The following is a 9,976-nucleotide window of genomic DNA, read 5'->3' on the forward strand; positions in this document are numbered from 1 at the left end:
CCCCAGGGAATCTACAAAATCTGTTAATCCAGCTCTGAAATGTGAAAAAATAGAAACCGGGAACTCCGGAGTAAAAATAAACTACTACATTTAAATATGGAAAGACCTCTCTGGTTTCAACTTGTCCATCCCCTGAAAGCCCAGTGTATGATTGCTCCCTATTGCCCATTTCTCAGATTGGGCACCATTTGCTGTGGGGAAAGGCTGACAGTTGCCTTCCCCCAACCAGGGTTTGCCCAACCCTTCTCTCTGTCAGTACCCGTCCCCCCCGATTTTGAATGTGATCATTAGGAAAGCAATAACTATCTGCTATTTGGAATGGAGAATGCTCTATCTGCTGATCCAATTTTGCTCCCCCCAGAGTTTTACTGAAATGATGCTTCTGTTCCCAGAGGTTTCTCTACTGCAGGTTTCAGTAACTCAGGGGCTGAAGCTTTAGCCACTTCCATTAAGGAGACTCTTCTGTATTCTCATTGATTTTACTTCAACAAACCATTTCCTGATCGCCAGCCTAACGTTTCTCTTTCCTATAGTTTTATCACACACCGGTTACATTCTCCAGCAACCCTAGCCAAATCCCTCTGATGTTTTCATGCATCACATACTTCTACAGAGTGGCAATGTTTTTCACCAATAAGTCATCACTTAGCCAATTATGCACAGGTAGCTCTTTTAATCTTTTCTTATAAGTAAGGCTGTGTTTTAGTCACAGATATTTTTAGTAAAAGTCATGGACAGATTACGGGCAGTAAACAAAAATCCGTGACATCAGTGACCTCTCTGAAAAACACGGAGCCTTACTTATAAGTCAATCTCTCCGGCTCACTAACCATTTCATGGGGAAAGGGGGATGTAAAAAGTGAGCTACACTCCTTTTTCAGAGTAGTTCTCTATTGTACATCTAATAATATTGTAGGACATATTGAAGATACTCTGACTACAATGTACAGAAAACCTCTGGATTGCTTGGTAAACTAGGCACAAGATAACAATCTGTGTTTTAACACCACTAAATGTAAAGTTATGTGTCTAGGAACAAAAACTGTTGGCCATACTCACAGGATGGGGGACTCTGTCCTGGGAAGCAGTGACTCTTAAATAGACTTGGGGAACGTAGTGGATAATCAGCTGATAGTCTCAAGGAGTAATGGCTTGATCAGTGTATAAGTGCCAACATGAGGAACAAATGTTTGATAATAGATTCTTTAATCTAGCAGACATAGGTATAACAAGATCCACTGGCTGGAACTTGAAGCTAGGTAAATTCAGATTGGAAATATAACAATTTTTTTTATCAGTGAGGGTACTTAACAATTGTAACAACTTATCAAGTGTTGTGGTGGAATCTCCATCACTGGCACTTTTAAAATCAAGACTGGATGTTTTTTTTCTAAAAGGTCTGCTTTAGTTCAGCTATGTCTAAGTACTACAAATCAGTTGTGGAATTACTTCAGGGAACTGCTATAGCCTGTGTTATACAGGAGGTCAGACTAGACGATCACAGAGGTCCCTTCTGGCCTCAGAATACTGTAGCTCGCTTTTTAAATGTACTGGATAGCTTTAGGGGGACCATAACATTTACAATTATGCAGCAGAAGAGAATAATAATTGGATTTCTGCAATGAACTCTGCTTGGGGCTACTCCAGAAGGGCAGTCAGAAATTTCAGGTGCAGAAGAGTTTAGCTTCACACTCACATAATACAGTTTCTGGAATGGAACATGCACATCTCTCTGTGTTCCGGAAACTGAACGGGCTTCCAGGCTCAATTCAAAGTGTTGCTATTGGCCTGAAAGACACACCAATTATTTCCTTGAGTTTCTTACCAGCACTTGATTGGGACACTTGAGTTTACAGTTCCCAGATGTTTATGCATGATTTAGCTGGTAAAAGGGCAAGTTCAGTGTAGGATCTTTGAGTCTGGAACTCAACTCCCCTCCCTTAATCAGACAGAGCAGTGTTCCCCCTGGGATGGTCACCTCCATCCCACTGATCCCAGCACAGGCCTCTCACTGAATGACATCATCTAGCTCTAAACACATTTTGTTTCTTCATTAAAGAGATTTTAACCAAGGATCCAAACTTTGCTTTGCCTGAACATTTACACAAACAAAGCTGTACTTGCACAGATGTTCACAACAAGCAGGTGAAAGGAAAATGGACAAGGCTGAATAGACATTGAGTTAATCATTTGCAAGAATGATGAAGGGTGTGTTATAAGGATCTAGATAACTCCATGTATAATACCTCAGCTCACAGAATGGGCCATGCATGGGTGGCCAGTAACACGTTGGCACAGAAGGGGGAAGGACTTGGGAAAAAAAGTCATCATTATTATTATTATTTGCATAGCTGTAGTATCTAGAGGTCTCAGCAAAGACTTGGGCCACATTGTGCTAGTCATTATACAACTTAGACTCTGCCCCCAAAGAATTTAAAATCCTAATAGAAAAGTGTAGGAGAAATATATTGTAATGTTGGGCCAGCAAATGTTAAGCTATCAGTAAGCTGGGTCACCTCTAAAGCAAGCCTTAAGAACATACCAAAAGGATATTGCACTGATAAACAGAGCCATTCCTTGTAGACAGTCATCAAAGCCATGTTGAGTAGATTAGAACCTTTAACATGTTTGCCTGTACTGTTAGACAATCAAAGAGTAAGTGCTAAATGTGTCTATGTTTACCTGCATCCTATTAGAAACCTAACAATGCGATCTAATTATTAGTAGATGCTAAATCCTGTTTCTGTCCTGTAACACGTCCTTACTGTATTCTATTAAGTCTCAGATCAAAAGGGGATATCATTTAGATGGGATTTTTGGTGTAATACTACTATTTTCCTAATCTCTCCTCAAACCTTGTAATTCCACATAGTAAACCACCTGTGAACTGTCTTGATAGTTTGAATGACTATTGCTACTTGTATTGTTTGAGAAGAGACCCACTGAATAAAGATCAAAATGTCAGCTTGTTTTCATCAAAGGCCATGTGGTGGAATTAACTGTGAGCACCCAGGTTGCTTCAACTATAAAGAAAGCCTCGGGCCTGATTCTTCTCATATCAGGTCTGCTTAAGCTTTGTCAGGGAAGAACTAAGCCACAGGACTGAAGTCTCCATATTTACTCTGGATTTCCTTGGAATTCTCATGGAAGAACTTGAACAAACTCTACATCTGAACTGGCTATTGGACTATAATCTTTTAAATCAATTCCGGAAAGACTTTTACAAATCAGCAGCCTCACTATCTCTGCTATGAAACTGACCAAAGGACTTTACACATATCTGTATGCATATTGGTCTTTTAGCCACAGCAACTCTCTTCTTTCTTTTTCCTTTTTATTATTAAACCTTTCCTCTTTTAGTTACTAAAGGCTTGGCATCTGCATGATTATTGGGTAATATCTGAAATCCATATTGACATGGAGATCAGTGTCCGGTCCTTTGGTACTGGTGAACCTAACTTAAGGTGAATCAGGTTTTCAATAACCTCTCACTGTATTAGACTTGGCTGTCTAGATAGGAGTCATGGACTGGAATGCTTAAAGGGGGCTGTATTTGGCTTCTTGGTAACTAGTGCGGCATCCCAGAAGCTGTTTTGTTACTGGCTTGGTGCAGCTAATTATAGAATAAATCACCAGTCTTGAGGATTGTCTGCCCTATTTCTCTCAGTCTGCCCTGAGTTGTCATTCTCAGCATGGCCCATTCTGGCACCCCAGTAGCAAACATTTTATCACCACAGTTGTGGATCCAGTTAGGATCTTTGATAGTTGTAAACAAGGGGAGTTTCAGGTGTTGGGGAAAGAACAGAAATTCTTGAGGAGGAAACCTTAATCCTGTTCCTGGTTTTGACACTGACTCACTGTGCGACTTGGGCAAGTCACTTCAGGTCTCTCCCATCTGTAAAAGGGGACTAGAGATATCCTTCTTTCAAAAGCACTTTAAGATTCCAGGCGAAAAGTGTTCACAAATGTTTAAGTCATTCCTCCTTTTAAGGAGGCATTTCATTGCCCTTTCAAAACATTAAATGAAATAGAAAGAGAAGACAGGAAGTTTGCCACCTTGACAGTGTCATTTTAATTCTAAGGCTGCAAGTTCCTTTTCAGGAGTGTAGTGCAAATTTCCTGTGTGGTTTCAGATGAAATGCTGAAATGTGAACAGTTCTTCCTTTCCCAATACTGGTCCAACAGGGAAGCCAGGCTGTCTCTGTCCTCCAGGGAGGACAAAAAATTGGATATGGAGGATGAGGAGGGATACACCACTTTAAATTTGCAATCCCGAACTCCAGTATCTGCCTGCGGACATCCAGGCAACAACATAGGTATCATATTTTCTATAGTTTTTCTTAGACTTTGTGCCCATTGCTGATTGGCTATTTGCTCCAACCCCCTCCCAGCCCCACACACAGAATTGCGTCTCAGCCTCACTCCACTTTTTCCTCTCCATGTTCTCACCTGCTCTGTCTCCCTTATCCCCATCTCTTCTTTTGTCTTTTTTATGTCGCTAATCCCCACATCCTCTCATCCCAAAAAGAAAAATAATGGTAGCAAAAGCAAGTTTACAGACATCACACTGATCACAACACTTCTTGTCTGTCTTGTCTATTTCATTTGTAAGCGCTTCAAGGTAGATACTGTCTCCAATTGTGTGTTCGTACAACTGTTCGTACAGCGCCTAGAACAAAAGGGCCCCAATAAAGGCTGGTTGCTCTAATCACTACCATCATACAGATTAATAAAATTGATCAACACCACTCATGAGTCTGATTATTTCATTGTGGCAGGGGATAATTACTGTGCACACAATTCACAGCCCCAGTCCAATTCAGGAAATGAGCAACTATTGTGTATATATATTTCTCAATAGGTCTTTATAATGTATTTTATCTGTGAAAAATATAAGAAGTGGCTAATAAAATGTCTATTACTGAATCTGTAATTGATGATGATAACTTGGGAGAGAGTGTCTCTGCTTTTATATTAAACCTTATTCTGATGTCTCCCTCTGCTATGACTTGTGGGGTTCCCAGATCAATCCCTTGCAGCCAGGAGACATCCCTGATCTGGATTTTACTATTTTGATCAAAATCATTTGTTGAGATTACACAGGACATTGTGATAGAAGGAAGAAATACATAATTTAAAATGTTAATGCAGGCATTGACAAATAAACTTTCCTGGTTACATGCAATCAGCTTCCATAAACTGAAGTTTCCACTGAAGTTTCTAATACATATGCTTGTGAACAAAATTTTCTAAATGTGATCAGAGGAGCCTTGTCATCTGCAGTAATTTTACTGTGAGTGTTGTGAGTTTTTGTGTTTTTCTTAAAGCCTCATCTCTGAACTATGCAGCTCCGGTGCAGCTAGTATCAAAGATGAGATGGGCCTTAATTATAGACCCTGCTGCCTATGTGAACCCTTCCAGGGGTCGGCAACCTTTCAGAAGTGGTGTACCGAGTCTTCATTTATTCACTCTAATTTAAGGTTTCACGTGCCAGTAATACATTTTAACATTTTTAGAAGGTCTCTTTCTATGTCTATAATATATAACTAAATTATTGTTGTATGTAAGGAATAAGGTTTTTTAAATGTTTAAGAAGCTTCATTTAAAATTAAATTAAAATGCAGAGCCCCCCCGGACCGGTGGCCAGGACCCGGGCAGCGTGAGTGCCACTGAAAATCAGCTCGCGTGCTGCCTTCGGCACCCATGCCATAGGTTTCCTACCCCTGCTTTACTCATTCTCTTCTGAAACCCATCTGTTCATGTTGCACCAAGTACTGGTGGTTGCTGCCATCATCCCGAGGGATGGGGCAAGAGATCTGTGCGCCAGTATGTAACTGTTCCACATTTATTAACTATATTCAACATACTGTACCTGTTTATTTAAAAAAAATTAAACAAAACCTCAAACTTTGCTTTCTGAATCTGTGAATGCTGCAGACTCTCGGAGTTATGTGTATCCCCTGCTGAGAGGGTGAATTCTCATTGGACTCTTTACTCTAACATTTTTCTAAGTGCCTAAATCACTTTTGAAAATATAGGGCAATGGAAAATTTTACCTTGATGCCATCTTGGGGTTCAGGAGAAGGATTTCAACCTCACCCCCAAGTTTATAGTCTCCTTACAACCTGAAATATCCTAATAAGGGTCACTGGTCAATCAGTAATGTTCCCAAATATTAGGTTTATCTACTAATATTATTCTCAGACAGTACAGAGCTGGGTTCATCATAAAAATACCTCAACACATAAAAATCTACTGTTATGAATCAGCTATTTCTGCTTCTCAAGGTCTCTTCTTTCTCCTCTGTTCGCTTTATGCTTGACCCGAGAATCTCACAATATTCAGTTGTTAAAAACACATGTGAGTGAAGAAAAACAATATATTTTAAAAGAGCAATTAAAAAGGGAATGTCACTTCACTTATTTTCATCACTGAAACAATTACTGGATTCTCTCAGGGCTCCCTGCTCCATTCCCCATGTGGCATCCAGTTGCCCTGACTTTGCTGAGTGTGTGCTTGGTGCTTTTCATAGGGCTGATAGCCCTGCTGGTTATGTGTAAGTATTGAGATTTACAATTTTGCAGAATTCCAGCTCCAGTGAAAGGTGCTAATTTGGATTCATTCTGGCTCATATGGCACCAACAGAATAGTCACTATGTCTTTATACAATTACGTTCCTACCTTTACAGAGTCTCTTTTTGTCAAAAACAACACTTTCCTGTGGCCAAAACAGAACTTTCAAAATCATATATAGGCGTCATTACACCCTGCTAAAGCAGTTCCCTGTGGCTTCCATTCATAAGGAATCTTGTTTTTCACTCTAGCCCCTTTTTCAATCAGTTAATCCTGGCTTTCGTGTTCTCTGCAGGAAAATTAAAGAGCCCCAAATTTACCTGGGGCATTATGAAGCATTGCGATGTTGCATCCAAACTTCCCAAATGACTTAATAATGTGATTTCCTTTCAATAGGCAATATTGTTGTCTCTTATTGTCCCTTCAGTAGGTGATATAATTACATTTCATCCTCACTGAGATGCAATAAAATACATTGATGTTGCAGAATTTTGTGAGAATGAGACTGTCATGCAGCGGTATCAAAAGTATCATCAGTAATGAAAATTCCACAGCCTCCCTAGGTAACCTGTTCAAGTGCTTAACTGTGCTTTTAAGTGACCCCAAAGAACCTGTGAGCTTGTTGTGTAGCTCTGACCTCACTGTGAACTAAAAGGGAACATAAAGAGATTTTCCAAGCTCAGGACTCATAAAGCATATCCACAAAAATGTTATATTTGCTTCTCTCTCATGTCCCTCATCACCACAGACAGAAAATGTTACATAGGCAGAGAAGAAAGATAATAAATGTATCACAGATCATTGAAAGCTCTATAAATCGAAACTCAATAGCAAGGTCCATAAACTGTGAGCTCTGTCAGTCATGAGTGCAGTAAATAGGTATCCACAGGGCAATCACTACCTCACTCCCACAGACCTGCCCCAGCCTGTGCTGAGCTCAATTCAAATCCGGAGAGGGACAGCCTCTTCTGCGGCTGTTCCAGAGGCCTAGTGAGGATTCTGGAGAGAATAGTATACAAGAAATTACACCCAGTTCACTCCTGAAGTTTCAGGCATGTCTTGCTGTGTGTGTATTCAAATCCTCAAGAGAGTGGGTGAAAAGTCAGCACATTTGTACAAAATATTCCACTCAAGGCTTTTAACCTCTTGCATCAAGAATTCAAACAGTTTCAAGTAGTTCTCTTTATTGACACTGTAAAAGTGCTTGGTGCTGTGATACGGTGGCAACCACACCATTGGGTATGGGTTGAGTAATGCAGGAAAGACCCACAAAAGCTAGAGGGGTAGAGCAGTCCTGCTGTTGCACTTCATGTACTTCCCAGATACCATCGCTGCTGCTTTGCATACAGTTGACAGGGCAGGTTTCACAATCAAGTGTGAATGACGTCAGCGCTGAGCATCTGCTATATTTCTCATATTTTCTGTTGTGGTTTTCCATCTGTGGCTGAGAGTGTCTAATGATTCCTGACCACTGATAGCAAGCAGCTGAGTCTGTGCTATTTTCTAAAGTGCTTGTGGAAAGTGCAGGACTAATAGCCCTGGAGGCTGATGTCCTCTGTTTCCAGAATAACTACAATCCAGAGGGCAATAACACAAGCTGTCTTCTCAGGCCCAACACCCATATGCACACGGTCCCATCCCCCTGCTAATGTTAACCTCATCCTTGACCCCAAGGACCTCTAAGGGAGACAGAGGCCCATGCTATGGTCCATTCCAGTTTTCACCCCTCTGCTGAGACATTGAGTGGAGTCAATTAATTCTTATCTGGTAGTGATTTTTGTGACGTAAACACCATCCTTCTCAGAGCAAGACTGGGATACATCCACTTATTTCAGATACATCCTTGAGGGGTCTCCAGATGGGAATTAACAACCTGGAGGTATAGAAGAATCAGTGACCTAGAGGGACATATTTTCACCTTGTGTCTAGCAGCATAGCTCATTGAAATCAAAAGAGTTACACCAATTTTATCTAAGGATCTGGCCCTGAATATATGAAAACAGTCTCATGATACTGTATAGTTGTTCCAGTTGTCTCCCAAGATGGATCAGCTTAAACAAAAACAGATTAATGTTGTGGTTGGTAGTGCTGGATAGAGACAGATTAAGTTGCTAAGAGGGCCCATGCAATTTCACCACCACCACCAATTTTGCTTGTCTGAGTCCTGTTCTCAGTATCCCTACTAGTTTAGGCCTGACACTCTACATAGGTTTGTTGATGTATTTTACTCATGCCCTACAAGTGTTAGAACAGGATGAGGAAGGCTTCAATAATATGCAATAACAGTTCTGAAGAAACGTGTAAACGATCAATCCATTTAGAGCGTGCAATTAAGTCCTCACTGTCACAACCACCAAATTAACTTCACAATTATATTTTAAAATGTCCTAAATGTCATTCACTGAAGTTGTTATAAAGCCAGACTTTGCAGAAGAAGGAACTGTAGATTCACACATCAGAGAGTGCATGTCTATAACATCACAAGGGAACAATTTGATTTTCCAGATTCACACAGGAACATCTTCCCAGTTTTTACTACCAGCATTCAAAAATACCAATAGAAGTTGGTGATCTGCAAGACCTTCAGAACACATTTTGAGACCTTGCCATTTTTGAGATATAGCATGACAATAAAGCATAACAAGAATTTGCCAAATGGACAGCTAGGCCCTGAGGACCAGAACCCTACTTCACCTCACCAGCTTCTTTGTGCCTCACTGGCAGTGGAAAGGGGGGAGAAAGCTGGCTTAAACAGAAGTTGAAGCTATGCCATTTTATACCAGCTGAGGATCTAGCTCAGGGGTTGGCAACCTTTCAGAAGTGGTGTGCCGAGTCCTCATTTATTCACTCTAATTTAAGGTTTTGTGTGCCAGTAATACATTTTAATGTTTTTAGGTTTCCTTTCTATAAGTCTGTAATATAAATTAAATTATTGTTGTATGTAAAGTAAATAAGTTTTTTAAAATGTTTAAGAAGCTTCATTTAAAATTAAATTAAAATGCAGAGCCCACTGGACTGGTGGTCAGGACCCGGGCAGTGTGAGTGCCACTGAAAATCAGCTCGCGTGCTGCCTTTGGCATGTATGCCATAGTTTGCCTATGCCTGCTCTACGGCATGCAGCTGGTAACAACAGAACATGGTCATGAAGCTGTGAAAATCCTGTATTCACCCCTGCATGTGAATCCCAAACCTGCAGTTCTCCAGAAACAAGTTGCCTCTTTAAAAACCAAACCACAGAATTTACACAGACAGGGCTGTGTTTTCTTCAGATGTTGCAAAGAGAAATAAGTGGAGGGCAGATGGGCCAGAAAGGAGGCAGAGGAAGAAAGAGAAGGGGACAATTCCTCTGTTCAAAGGGAACATTTCTCTTTTATAAAATCCTTTCAGAGGAAGTTCTGGGCCA

Source organism: Mauremys mutica, chromosome 1, assembly GCF_020497125.1.
Source record: "Mauremys mutica isolate MM-2020 ecotype Southern chromosome 1, ASM2049712v1, whole genome shotgun sequence".
NCBI classification, from domain to species: Eukaryota; Metazoa; Chordata; order Testudines; family Geoemydidae; genus Mauremys; species Mauremys mutica.